Source organism: Choristoneura fumiferana, chromosome 8 (genome assembly GCF_025370935.1).
Source record: "Choristoneura fumiferana chromosome 8, NRCan_CFum_1, whole genome shotgun sequence".
In the NCBI taxonomy this organism is placed as follows: domain Eukaryota; kingdom Metazoa; phylum Arthropoda; class Insecta; order Lepidoptera; family Tortricidae; genus Choristoneura; species Choristoneura fumiferana.
Window position 1 is genome coordinate 18,814,717 of NC_133479.1, and position 12,649 is coordinate 18,827,365.

Below are 12,649 nucleotides of genomic sequence, written 5' to 3' on the forward strand. Positions count from 1 at the left end.
TGGTGTTAATAAAGAGTCAGGTAATTGAATTGGGCAATTTGTACTTTTTACTGTTAACGTTAATTTCGTCATCTGTATTATTTTTCTGTCTATAAAATATATGTACTTAAATAAATATTTCTCTCTTTCAATATTACAATGAGAACAAGCATTTGTCCACTCTCTTTACATTAATGCTAATAATCTTTGCTTTCAACTCATGAAATGTTTTAATGTGGCCCAGCTTCACGCTGCGGTGATAATTTATTTGGTCGGTGGCAGGAGGCGTGCATCCGATCTTATTTGAAATTTAAAAAATGTTACCAGTTCACGGGTTACGGGAGGGTTTGGATTTATTTCGAACTAGCTTTTATCTGCGGCTTCTCGCGCTCAAGCTGTTAGATGTAACTGTCGATTTGAAATTTGGAGATTACCTACATTTTATTTACATCCATCATAATAAATCAGCCATAGAACGTGCCATTGTAATTAAAATCATAGTCAGATGCTTTATAAAATATTTTTCTTATATTTTCACTTCTTATGCTCGTAAAGTTCGTATTTATGCTGAAATGTAGGCGACATAACATGACTTTTAATGCTAGAGCATAAAACTAGAGTGCACTAGAGTGTATAAAGTAAATCTTCGTCTTAAAACCAAGGAAATCAGGTTTAAAACAGCCACAAACATACAAATTTTTTAATAATTTTTAATTTATAAATAAAACATTATCAATCAAAATAGATCAATAAAACTAAAAAAAAATGAAGTGCAATGAACAATAAAAGGTACAAAGTAAGTGAAAAATTTGTTTCCTCTGTTATTTTTTTATTTTATATTTATTTATTATTCATTTGTTTTCAATTGATATTTCATTTCCTCGCCATTAGAAGTGAAAATCAGAGTGTAAATCTCGAACATTAAACCATTTTCCCCTCGACGTGTCTATCCACTAAATGAACGGCTCGGGTAAATGGCTCGTTTTAGGCTCTTGTTGTACAATCTACTATTTCACTTCTCATGCTCATAAAGTTCGTGTTTATGCTGGATCTAGGCGACATAAAATGACGTTTTACGCACTAGTGCAAAAGTAAAATCTTCGTTCTAAGACCAAGGTAATCAGATGTCAACAGCCACATACAAAAAAGTTTTTTCGAATTTTTAATGATTTTTAATTTACTTAAAATCAATCAAAATAAATCAATAAAACTAAGAAAATATAATTATGTAATAACGCGTGAAAAATAAAAGGTAATGTAAACAAGTAAACAAGTGAACAAATTTTTCCACTGTTAATTTTCTCGCATCTAAGCGAGAAGCAGACTGTTTAAAACTCGAGCATTAAACCCATTTTCCCCTCGACGCGACGTATCTATCTAAATGGCGCCGTTTCATGATATGCCTAGGAATTTCATGATCTGGCGGATTTTTCGATCGGCCGCCGCATATACCCTTTATACTTGGGTCCCCCAATGTAAAGTATTTTTTTTATGTGTTATTATATTTATGTACGGTTCAAAAACTTTTATAATTCATGAGCCACATGAACTTTTTCTAAGGAAAAGTCATTACGATTTTCATGATTGGGTTATTTGGAGTCTTTTTGTATTTTTTATTTCAACTCCAATTTGTTACTTTTACGGGTATCCGTGAAACCATATTTGAAATATCAAACTGAGACATGGATGCACAGAGAAAACCAGAAAAAGAGACCAGCGCTGGGAATCGAACCCAGGTCCTCAGCAATCCGTGCTGCTTGCTATTACCCCTACCCACCGCTGGACAGGAATTTAGACACGAATTTTTTCCTATGCATACATATCTCAGGTTGCTTATTTTCTACTACGCTACTTATGCAGCAGCACTAGCGACATCTATGTTTCGCTTCATCGAGAGACGTCACATTCTTTCGGAACTAACCGCTCACCAAGACAAGAGATGTCGCTACTAGCAATCAAATTATGATTGGTTATTTGGAGTCTTTGTATTTTAAGCAACCTGAGATATGTATGCATAGGAAAAATTCGTGTCTAAATTCCTGTCCAGCGGTGGTGTAGGGTTATAGCACGCAGCACGGATTGCTGAGGACCTGGGTTCGATTCCAGCGCTGGTCTCTTTTCTGGTTTTTTCTGTGCATCCATGTCTCAGTTGTATTTTCGATATTACGATTTTCCTTGATAATTAATGCGATGTCACTATACGTTTACTGTGAAATGGTTTCATGGTGGCTCATGGAGCTTTAGAGCTATTATAAATTACAAAGTCTTATAACAACCTCTTCTCTAATGTATTTTTATCCTCTCCAACTTTCGTAAAAATCAAACGAAGTCATTAGCCGTGTGAATTCTTTTTATAATTTAACCAGTGTGTCAAAAAGGAAGTATTGTGACCCGTTACTGCGCTCCGGTTGTTCTCAACCATGATGGGTTTATAATAAGGTTATTATAAGGTTTGATGGTGTGATGATGTTTAACGATTATCGAATGTGGGAGCGGTTTCGTTTGTTTTTGGATGGTCATGGAATTTGATTTGAAGACGGTTATTCGGCTGTTGATTGTAAGTGCATCTGTGTCGTGCGAGAAGTTTTAAAACTTAAGGGGTTTGCGTTTTGTGTAGGGAATAAGGAAGACGTTTATATTATAATTTTATAACTATCATGACACAACAATTATTAAAAGTTATAATACACGTGGAATCGTGCGAAGGAAAATTCAATAAAAAAAAACTTAAAAACTTAAAAAAAACTTTATTAAAAATTAAAAAGGAACACGTTAAAAAGGCAAATCAAACAGAAAACACAACTTTTTGACGACCGGATGGCTAAGTGGAGAAAACCTGACTACGAAGCTTGAGGTCCTGGGTTCGAATTCCGGCCGGGGCAGATATTTGTGTGAATAACACGAATGTTTGTTCTCGGGTTTTGGATGTTTAATATGTATTTAAGTATGTATTTATCTATATAAGTATGTTTATCCGTTGCTTAGTATCCATAGTACAAGCTTTGCTTAGTTTGGGACTAGGTCAATTGGTGTCAAGTGTCTCATGATATTTGTTTATTTATTATTTTACTGGCACCAAGGCTCACCCGACGATCGTAAACTCAAATTAAATCTTTTCACTCACTCACTCGCTCGTCTCATTCACTCCGCAGTAGTCTTCAGTCATTCGGTCGCTTGTTTACATCAATCATTCGTACAATAATCCACCCTCATTCCCACATACATGGGTCACTGACTTATTAGAAAAATATAAATCCATACTAAATATTATAATGTGTGGCACAGGTTAAATTAATTAAAGCACCACATTTAAAGTACTTATAAAGTTTATTACAATTAGCACAATTCACAGAAGAGTAGAAGGAAATTTTTGAAGAAGTAAAAATAGTATAGAACGTCTAAGACGGAAAAATAAACAAACAATGAAATAGCGTAAGCGGTACGTCGCGTAAGCAATGGCTAAAGCAGAGGGCATGCGCGCAGCCTCTCGGCGTCGTAGTGCTAAATCGACTGGTCGGAGCGGCCAACCCGAGCGCACACGACCGCGCACGAAATAAGTCCCGTTAGGCGATAGCCGTGCGAGGTGCGCGGCCGCTGAGAAGATGCGCGCAAGCTAACAATAATATTTTAATAATTAATGCAGGTACCTAAATCGCTACATCAGCCCCCTCGGAGACCTTTAGGTCGATCAAAAATAATTAGGAAAACGAACTAAGCGTCCTGAGCGGGTCGTGCGATCAGTCCTAGCCGGCAGCGGGTGTAGAAGAGACTGATCGGGCTGCGGGGAAGCATTTGAGCTTGAGCCTAACATGTACGCGGGTTTAAGCCGATCAATTGATACATTGTCAGACTTGCCCTTAATGTCGAGCCTATAAAATTTATCTCCCTCTCTATAACGCGATATGGACCAGTATATGTAGGCTGCAAAGGCTTACGAACGGCATCGTTGCGTAAAAAGACATGCGAAGCTGTTGCCAAGTCTCTGTGCACGAAAACTTTTCGCGTGCCATGGTGAGCAGCTGGCGTCGGTTGCAAATGCCGCATCTGTAGCTGGAGGCGAGTGACGAAATCAGTGTAATCAGTTGGAGTTACTTGACCTGATGATTCGAAAAAATCACCAGGTAAGCGCAACTGTTCTCCGTACACTAACTCTGCGGTGGAAGCAGTAATATCATCTTTCCATGCCGTTCTGATTCCTAAAAGAACCAGAGGCAGGACTTCCACCCAATCGTCACTCGCGTGGCACTTTATGGCGGCCTTCATCTGCCTATGGAACCGTTCGACGAGGCCATTTGCAGCTGGATGGTACGCAGTCGTTTGAACGTGTTCAGCACCAATAACCCTTGCAAATCGCCGAAAAGTTTCTGACACAAACTGACGACCCCTGTCAGTCGTTAATCGTTTGGGCATCCAAATCTTGACACCCATCCGGAAACAAAAGCGTGGGTGATGGTTTCCGCCTTAATATCAGAAATAGGCATCACCTCAGGCCATCTCGTGAATCGGTCTACTGCGGTCAAACAATATTGAAAACCTCGTGACATCGGCAGTGGACCGACCAGATCGACGTGGACATGAGCAAAGCGTTCGGAAGGTGTAGTAAAAGCCTTCACCTTTGAGTGCACATGTCTGGAGACTTTACAGCGCTGACATTGCTGGCAAGCCCTTGACCATTCGCGACAATCTTTCTTAATACCAGGCCAGACGTATCGTTCAGTCATCAATTTCGCAGTAGCTCTTCCACTAGGATGACTGAGTCCATGGATCGTGTCAAAAAACTGACGACGGAACTCGGAAGTCACGAATGGACGAGCTACTGGGCCGGAAGTATCACAATAAAGCGCTGCACCACCAGTTTGTCCTGGAATGACAAGCTTTTTCAACTGGAGAGAAGATCCGGTTTCCAGCAATTGTTGCAGCTCAGGGTCATTTCTCTGCGAAGAAGCCAGAGCATTGAAATCTACGCCGCTGATTTCGTCAACCGGGCGAGAAAGAGCATCAGCAACAACATTTTGCTGACCAGAAATATGACGAATGTCCGTGGAAAATTGAGCCAAAAAATCCAGGTATCGAAACTGACGTGGTGAGCACTTATCCAAGGGTTTGCTGAATGCATACACAATTGGTTTGTGGTCAGTATATACTACGAAGGGCTTCAATTCAAGCATATGCCGAAAATATTTAACACCTTCGTAGATCGTTAGCAGTTTCCTATCGTAAGGGCTGTACTTACGCTGAGCCGGGTTTAACTTACGTGAGAAAAATCCTAGGGGTTCCCACATATTTCCCACGCGTTGCTGGATCACAGCACCTATAGCCATATCGGATACGTCCGTAACCAGAGCTACATCGGCATTTGGACGTGGGTGAACTAGGAGAGTAGCATCGGCAAGACCATGCTTACAATCGTCGAAGACTTTATCGAGATCGTCACTCCATACAATCTTTGCCGAGCTTTTAGAATTGTGACCAGCTAACAAACCATTCAGCTTCGCCTGTTTCTGGGCAGCGTGAGGCAAAAAACGTCGATAAAAATTGAGCATGCCCAAGAAACGGCGAAGTTCCTTGATGGTGGTGGGGCGAGGAAAGTCCAATATGGATGCAACCTTCTCTGGTAAGGGTGTTGTGCCTTCACTGGAAATTCTGTGGCCCAAGAACGAGACCTCTGACTCACCAAATACACACTTTCCTGTGTTGATCAGGACACCATGCTCACGCAGACGCTCGAAAACAAGCTTTAGATGGGTCTCATGCTCGTTTGTACTAGAAGATGCTACTAGAATGTCATCCAAGTACGGGAAACAGAATTCCAGGTCACCTAGGATTTCGTCGATGAAGCGCTGGAAGGTTTGCGCTGCATTCCTTAACCCAAAACCCATAAAGCCAAATTCGAAGAGACCAAAAGGAGTCGTAATGGCCGTCTTCGCAATATCGTCTTTGAAGACCGGGATCTGGTTATAGGCGCGAACTAGATCTAGCGTAGAAAACACCTGGCATCCATGCAGGTTATGGGCAAAATCTGCTAAATGTCTGACAGGGTACCTATCGGGTATGGTGCGTGCATTCAGTGCGCGGTAGTCGCCACATGGTCGCCAGCCGTTGCTTTTTTTAGGTACTAAATGAAGAGGCGATGACCATGGGCTGTCAGAGCGACGCGCGATGCCTGAACGCACCATATCGTCAAACTCTTGCTTGGCTATCTTGAGACGATCAGCATCTAGACGCCTCGGACGACAAAATACGGGTGGGCCAGGGGTGGTACGGATAAAATGAAGCGTGTTATGCTTCACTTTCCGTTCCGTCGGGTCACCTGCTGGCCTAGTAATCTCGGGGAACTGTTGTAGCAGAGTATGATATGGCGAGGTACCTGTAATAACCTTAACATGGCACACAGAACAAGAAGCAGCAGAATAAGCAGATGCAACAAGAGAGGTACAATTATCAATAAGGCGTTTGTTTTAATGTCTATAAGCAAGCCATAAAATGATAAAAAGTCTACACCAATGATAGGCTTTGTCACGTCAGCCACTACAAACCGCCAATTAAAAGCACGACGTAAGCCAAAATCAAGCGTAACACTAATCGAGCCATAAGTGGCAATAGGAGTGCCATTAGCAGCGTAAAGTTCATATTTGTCTTTGTGCCGACGTTGATTTCGCACTGAATTTATGGGAAAAACACAAAGATCTGAACCACTGTCCACGAGAAACTTCACACGCGTGTTTTTGTCCGTAACGAATAGGCGGCCCGGGGACCCGTGACAGTCACTTGCCGCCATCAGCGACCGCCGTTGGCGTTTCCCTCGTTCCACTTACAGGGAGTGCGGCACTTCGTTGCTCGTGGGCCATACGTGCTATGATACCAGCACAACCCTTTGTTCTGGGAGTGGCTCCTAGATCGAAAGTTGCCACGTCGATTTTTGGAGTGAGATCGCGATTTCGAACGTCCACGAAAGTTACTAGTGGACAAAGCAGCCACTTGACGCACAAGATCGTCTATGCGACGGTTGAGCCTTTCTTCCATAGCACTAACAGCTAGCGGCCCCGGTGTGACGAAAGCTGCAGACGTAGACGATGAAGCAGCAGGCGAATGTGGAGCATGACCTTGTGTCTCGGCGACGTTAGGTGTATACACAACAATTTCGTTGACTTTATCCGCTAGCGCTGCTACTTTATCTAAACTCGCATCCGGCATTGTAGCAATAGCTGCTTGCACATGAGGAGGTAGCCGCTTAGCCCAAATACTGCGTAAAAAATCGTCTGATATGTCCTTACCAGCCAGATCGCGCATATGCCGCAAAAACTGAGACGGCTTACGATCGCCTAGTTCAGCTTGGGACACTATTTCCTCAACACGCTGCTCTTTAGATGCTGACAATCTGCTAATAAGTGCTGTTTTCAGCTTATCATACTTCTCCGTAACCGGCGGGACCGTTATGATGTCCTTGACCTCTGCTGCATATTTATGATCCAGATTACTGACGACGTGATAAAATTTAGTCGTGTCCGCAGTAATATTAGCTAGCATAAATTGCCCCTCGAGCTGAGCAAACCATAACGCCGGTTCCTCCGCCCAAAATGGCGGAACTTTGACGGCCACGCCACAAACGGTAGATTCGCCTGAGCCGTCTTTAATACCGCCCGTCATACTTGCAAACTGCACACTTAACGCAGGAGTCAAAGTCCACACGCGCGTTATAACGCTGCACTTCACTATAATAGTTATTGTTTAGTTAGAACGTCGGAAAGTCACCAATTATGTGGCACAGGTTAAATTAATTAAAGCACCACATTTAAAGTACTTATAAAGTTTATTACAATTAGCACAATTCACAGAAGAGTAGAAGGAAATTTTTGAAGAAGTAAAAATAGTATAGAACGTCTAAGACGGAAAAATAAACAAACAATGAAATAGCGTAAGCGGTACGTCGCGTAAGCAATGGCTAAAGCAGAGGGCATGCGCGCAGCCTCTCGGCGTCGTAGTGCTAAATCGACTGGTCGGAGCGGCCAACCCGAGCGCACACGACCGCGCACGAAATAAGTCCCGTTAGGCGATAGCCGTGCGAGGTGCGCGGCCGCTGAGAAGATGCGCGCAAGCTAACAATAATATTTTAATAAATATTTATTAATTAATGCAGGTACCTAAAATCGCTACAAGTGCAAAAGTGTGTGTGTTTGTAAATTTGTCCCATCACGTCGGAACGGAGCGACGGATCAACGTGATTTTTGGCAAAGAGATAGTTTATGGGCCATTTAGTGACATAAGCGACTTTTATTCCGGAAAATGCACAGTTCCCTAAGGAAAAGCAAAGCCGCGGGCAAAAGCTATTTTATAATTATAATAAAAATGGGTCACTCACTTATTAGAAAAATATAAATATATACACGGTGATTTTTAATCGGTGATCAGGAATAACAAAAAGTGATAAAGACGGTCATACTGAATAACTTTTCCCATGGGACCAATACGAAAATCGGGGAAAAATCATTCGTTGAGGCTGGTGAGGTGCTGAGGTTTTTTATGAAATAGCCAATTTTTTACCCCGATTTTCGTATTGATCCCATGGGAAAAGTTTTTCAGTATGACCATCCTTATCGCTTTTTGTTATTCCTGATCACCGATTAAAAATCACCGTGTATATATTATCACAATCCCCACGGTAACGGTATCCGGCCCAATCTCATTCGTTTTGAGAGGAGGCCTGCGTCCTGCAGTGGGATGGATATAACTTTGATTTAGCCCCAAAGCAAACTAACCTTGTGAAACGGGTATGAAACAAACATTCCTAATTTTTAAACAAATAAAAAATCTTAATGTTCAAAATCAAAGTCATTTATTCAGTAAATAGGCCACAATGGGCACTTTTACACGTCTTTTTTTAAACTACCAGCGCTTTCGGAAATGCCATCATTGCCAAGAAGAAAGCGCCGCATTAAATTTGGCAGAAAGTAATAAATAATTTAAAAACTACAGTACACAATTAAAGAAAAAAATACATGAAAACAACAATAATACGAATAATACACGGATGTATGGGGTCCCTTAGTTACATAACTAAAACTAAACATGTAACTATATCTATATCGTTCAGTGATAATGTACTCGTAGAATGCTTCCTACGTCATAAATAAAAAAAAGGATTCTATAATACACATTTCAAAGTATTTCCCGCGACTCTGTCCATGTAAAAGTATTTACGTCCATCAAAAAATCATGAAAATCGGTCAAGCCGTTTAGGAGGGATTTGGTTAGGGGTTTTATATATTAGAAGAAAGATTTGCTCTGATCCTGTTTTATTAATTAAATTTTGTTATTCAATTTAAGTATTTTTTATATTTTTTTAAGGTTCTTATATGACTCATAATAGTTACAATTATTCTAATTTCAATTTAATAATGATTTTTTTTCTTGTAAAGTTTTATCTGATATTTTGTTCTTTTAATCTCTCTCTTATTTTAAATTATTTTTGTACGCCAATTGGCAAAACATGGTGAGACGATAATATTTTCTTTTACCACTGTATACAGTTATACCTATGTTTAACAAATAAAATACTTTGACTTTGACTTTGATCGGGGATCAAACCAGGATCCTCAAGTTTTGTAGACAGATTCTCTATCGACTGGGCCGGTCGTCTCAATAACCGAAGTATGCTCAACATGTTTCGAACCTTCCGTAGTTCCTTGTCGAGGAGACCTCAACAAAAAACCACGAATGAAAATCCAACACGTCACAGTTGACAACCATTCTTTTCTAAAATAAATACTCTGCCCTTTTCAAATGTTCAACACACACAATGCAAAGAAATGAAGCAAGTAAATCTAAGCAGGCAAAGTGATCTGACTTGAGACGTATTAAATGCAGAAACGCGCATGCGCGATGCTTACATAGATACGTATCCGGCGCACGGAGGGACGAGAAATTTGTGTGGACAGGTTCTTAATACTGGATAAAATAAAAGTGACATTTTTCTTTATTAATTTATTATTTATACTTATAAATAAGGTCAATTGGTATCGATTGTACAAAATACAAAATATTTTTTTTAATTATTAACAAATTGTAACCAAAGTACGTATTTGTTTGCGATGACTAACTTTTAAAGCGCTATAGCTCAAAAAGTTGCTCAAGTGGACCCTTCTTATACTTTGTTTATTATGACATCTGTTGCAAAATGATCACTATCGCCCATAAGTACCTACCTCCAGAAAACAATTGAAAATGTAAAGAAAGGAATGAAAGAAAGAAGACATTTATTCACTAATACTGAAGACACACAAATACAATAACATTTACACAATTACACACAAAAAACTAAAACAAATACATAAATACACACAGAAATAGTAGTAATACAAAAACAGACTCAGCATTATAAGAGTACTGAACCCTTAAACGCCTGCAGCCCTGCAGCGCTGATTTTCCGCCAGAAACGTCTGTGACACTCAAACAAACCACTTACCTTCATGTAAGTAAAAATAGGAAACAAAAAATTTATTTTTATTATAAGGAAACAAGAAATAAATAAATTACATCTTTATTTGCCTACGTCCTGATTTTATTTCGACTAATATATTTTAAAACATCTTTTCTAAGATCCACAGTATACAAGCAGTTGGTTGCGTGGGCAGCGCGTGCGCATCGTAGCGATAGCATTGTCATGGGAACACTGGGCCATATCCGGTCACTATCGGCTGCACTATGTCGAGACCTTCTTCCTGCAGCTTTTTTATGTTTGCTATTTTGAATAAAAGTTTTTTCACTTCTCATGCTCGTGAAGTTGGTATTAATGCTGGATGTAGGTGACATAAAATGACTTTTTATGCTCCAGTACATAAAGTAAAATATTGGTCTAATCAGGTGTCAAACAGCCACAAACAAAAGAGTTTGTATTTATTTTATTTAATAATTTTTATTTTATGTTAAACTAAAAATCAATCAAATTAATCAAAATAAGTCAATAAAACTGAAAATGTATAATTATTATTTTATTATAATTAGCAATGCATGAAAAATAAAAGGTTCCTTAGTCAGTGAACAATTGTTTCCACTGTTACTATTTAATTTCCTTTCAAGCGAAGTGAAAAGCAGTGTAAAACTCGAGCATTAAACCGATTTTTCCCTCGACGTGCCCATCCACCCTCGCCGTACCGGCTCGGGTGGCTCTATGAATGCCTCGGGTAAAATGGCTCGTTTTATGCTCTCGTTGTACAATCTGCTATTTTTTTTACGTAAAACTGACCGTGATTGACCGCTATCTCACCTGATGTTAAGTGCAGATGAGGCCAAAGGTGTATCACTTCTAGTGATTGTTGAGTTTGTATTTATGCTAGATGTAAGCTGCATAAAATGCTTTTTTATGCTCTAGCGCGTAAAATAAAATTTTCGTCTAAAACCAAGGCAATCAGATGCCAACAGCTACAAACCTTCAAATGTATTAAAAATTAGTTATTTATTTTTTGTATCACTAAATTAACAAATTGAGGCAATTATATCATAAGTTATTACAAAAATACATTTTTGTTTACAAAAGCTATAATAATAATATTAATATAGTACCTTCGCATAACCCCATCAAACAAAGCAGCATTCTTGATTGCAAATCGTCTTAACTCTTAATGAGATCGTGATTTCTCTCAACTCTCAGTTTAGTTTGGAATGACATTTGACATTTCCTGTCAAATGTCAGACGTCACTGTTTCGGGATGGTTATGAATTTAGTAATCTAGGACATAGTAACATTGTTTTGTTCTGTTCTCACAGTGTTGATATGCTGTTAAAGTTCACTGTACAGATATAGCCAACTTTATAAGCGATTGTTAAATTTCTGTTCATTTAACCTACGTTTAGTGTTGTTTAAACGAAATCAAATTTGACTATACCATTTTGGTGACCTTCGTTTGACTTTGCTGTTTTCAGTGTAATAGACATCAACGCGTGATGTATATTAAAAAGTTGAAGTTATTTAGATGCAGAATGCGAAATAATTTAACTAAAGACCAGCCTCATATCCTTCTGATAAGTTAGAAGATATGTTTTATGCAACAGATATTTGTAAAGGTATTTTTATTTATAAAAAGAAGCTTTATTTCGCTTGATCATGTCATAACTTGAGAACGCCTTTATCGATGTTAACCTTTTTTTTTTACTTTTCTAATAGGTACATTGCGTTGGTAGTTAGTTGCGTTGAAAAGTAGAAAATTTAAGAAACTTATATTATAATCCTAGTCATAACTTTTTTAATGTAATCTTGGCGTGTTAAATTACAAACGCTAGAATTACAGACATGAAAATTGGTGCAGTTTTTTATGCAAAGTTTTAGAAATTCTTAAAATTTATCAAAAACAGACTTATACAAAGATCATTTATTTATATTTGGTAGGTAACCTACCCACCTATCTTCCCCACAAAGTTATCGTACTACTTCCGGGACATCCTGTATAAAAATATTACATAGTAATGACGCACAAAATCCCATCAACTAATTAGTTCTCTTTTACATCTTGACTTTACAATGATTTAACCAAGTCATTACATAACAGATGATTCACTGATTATCCTTTAACCTTGTTTGCTGGATTGGAAAGCAATTACTTTAAGCCATAAGGCCCACTTGACGCCCACGTTCAGAGATAGATAAGTACCTCGTCGTTTGAGTGCTCTTTATAAA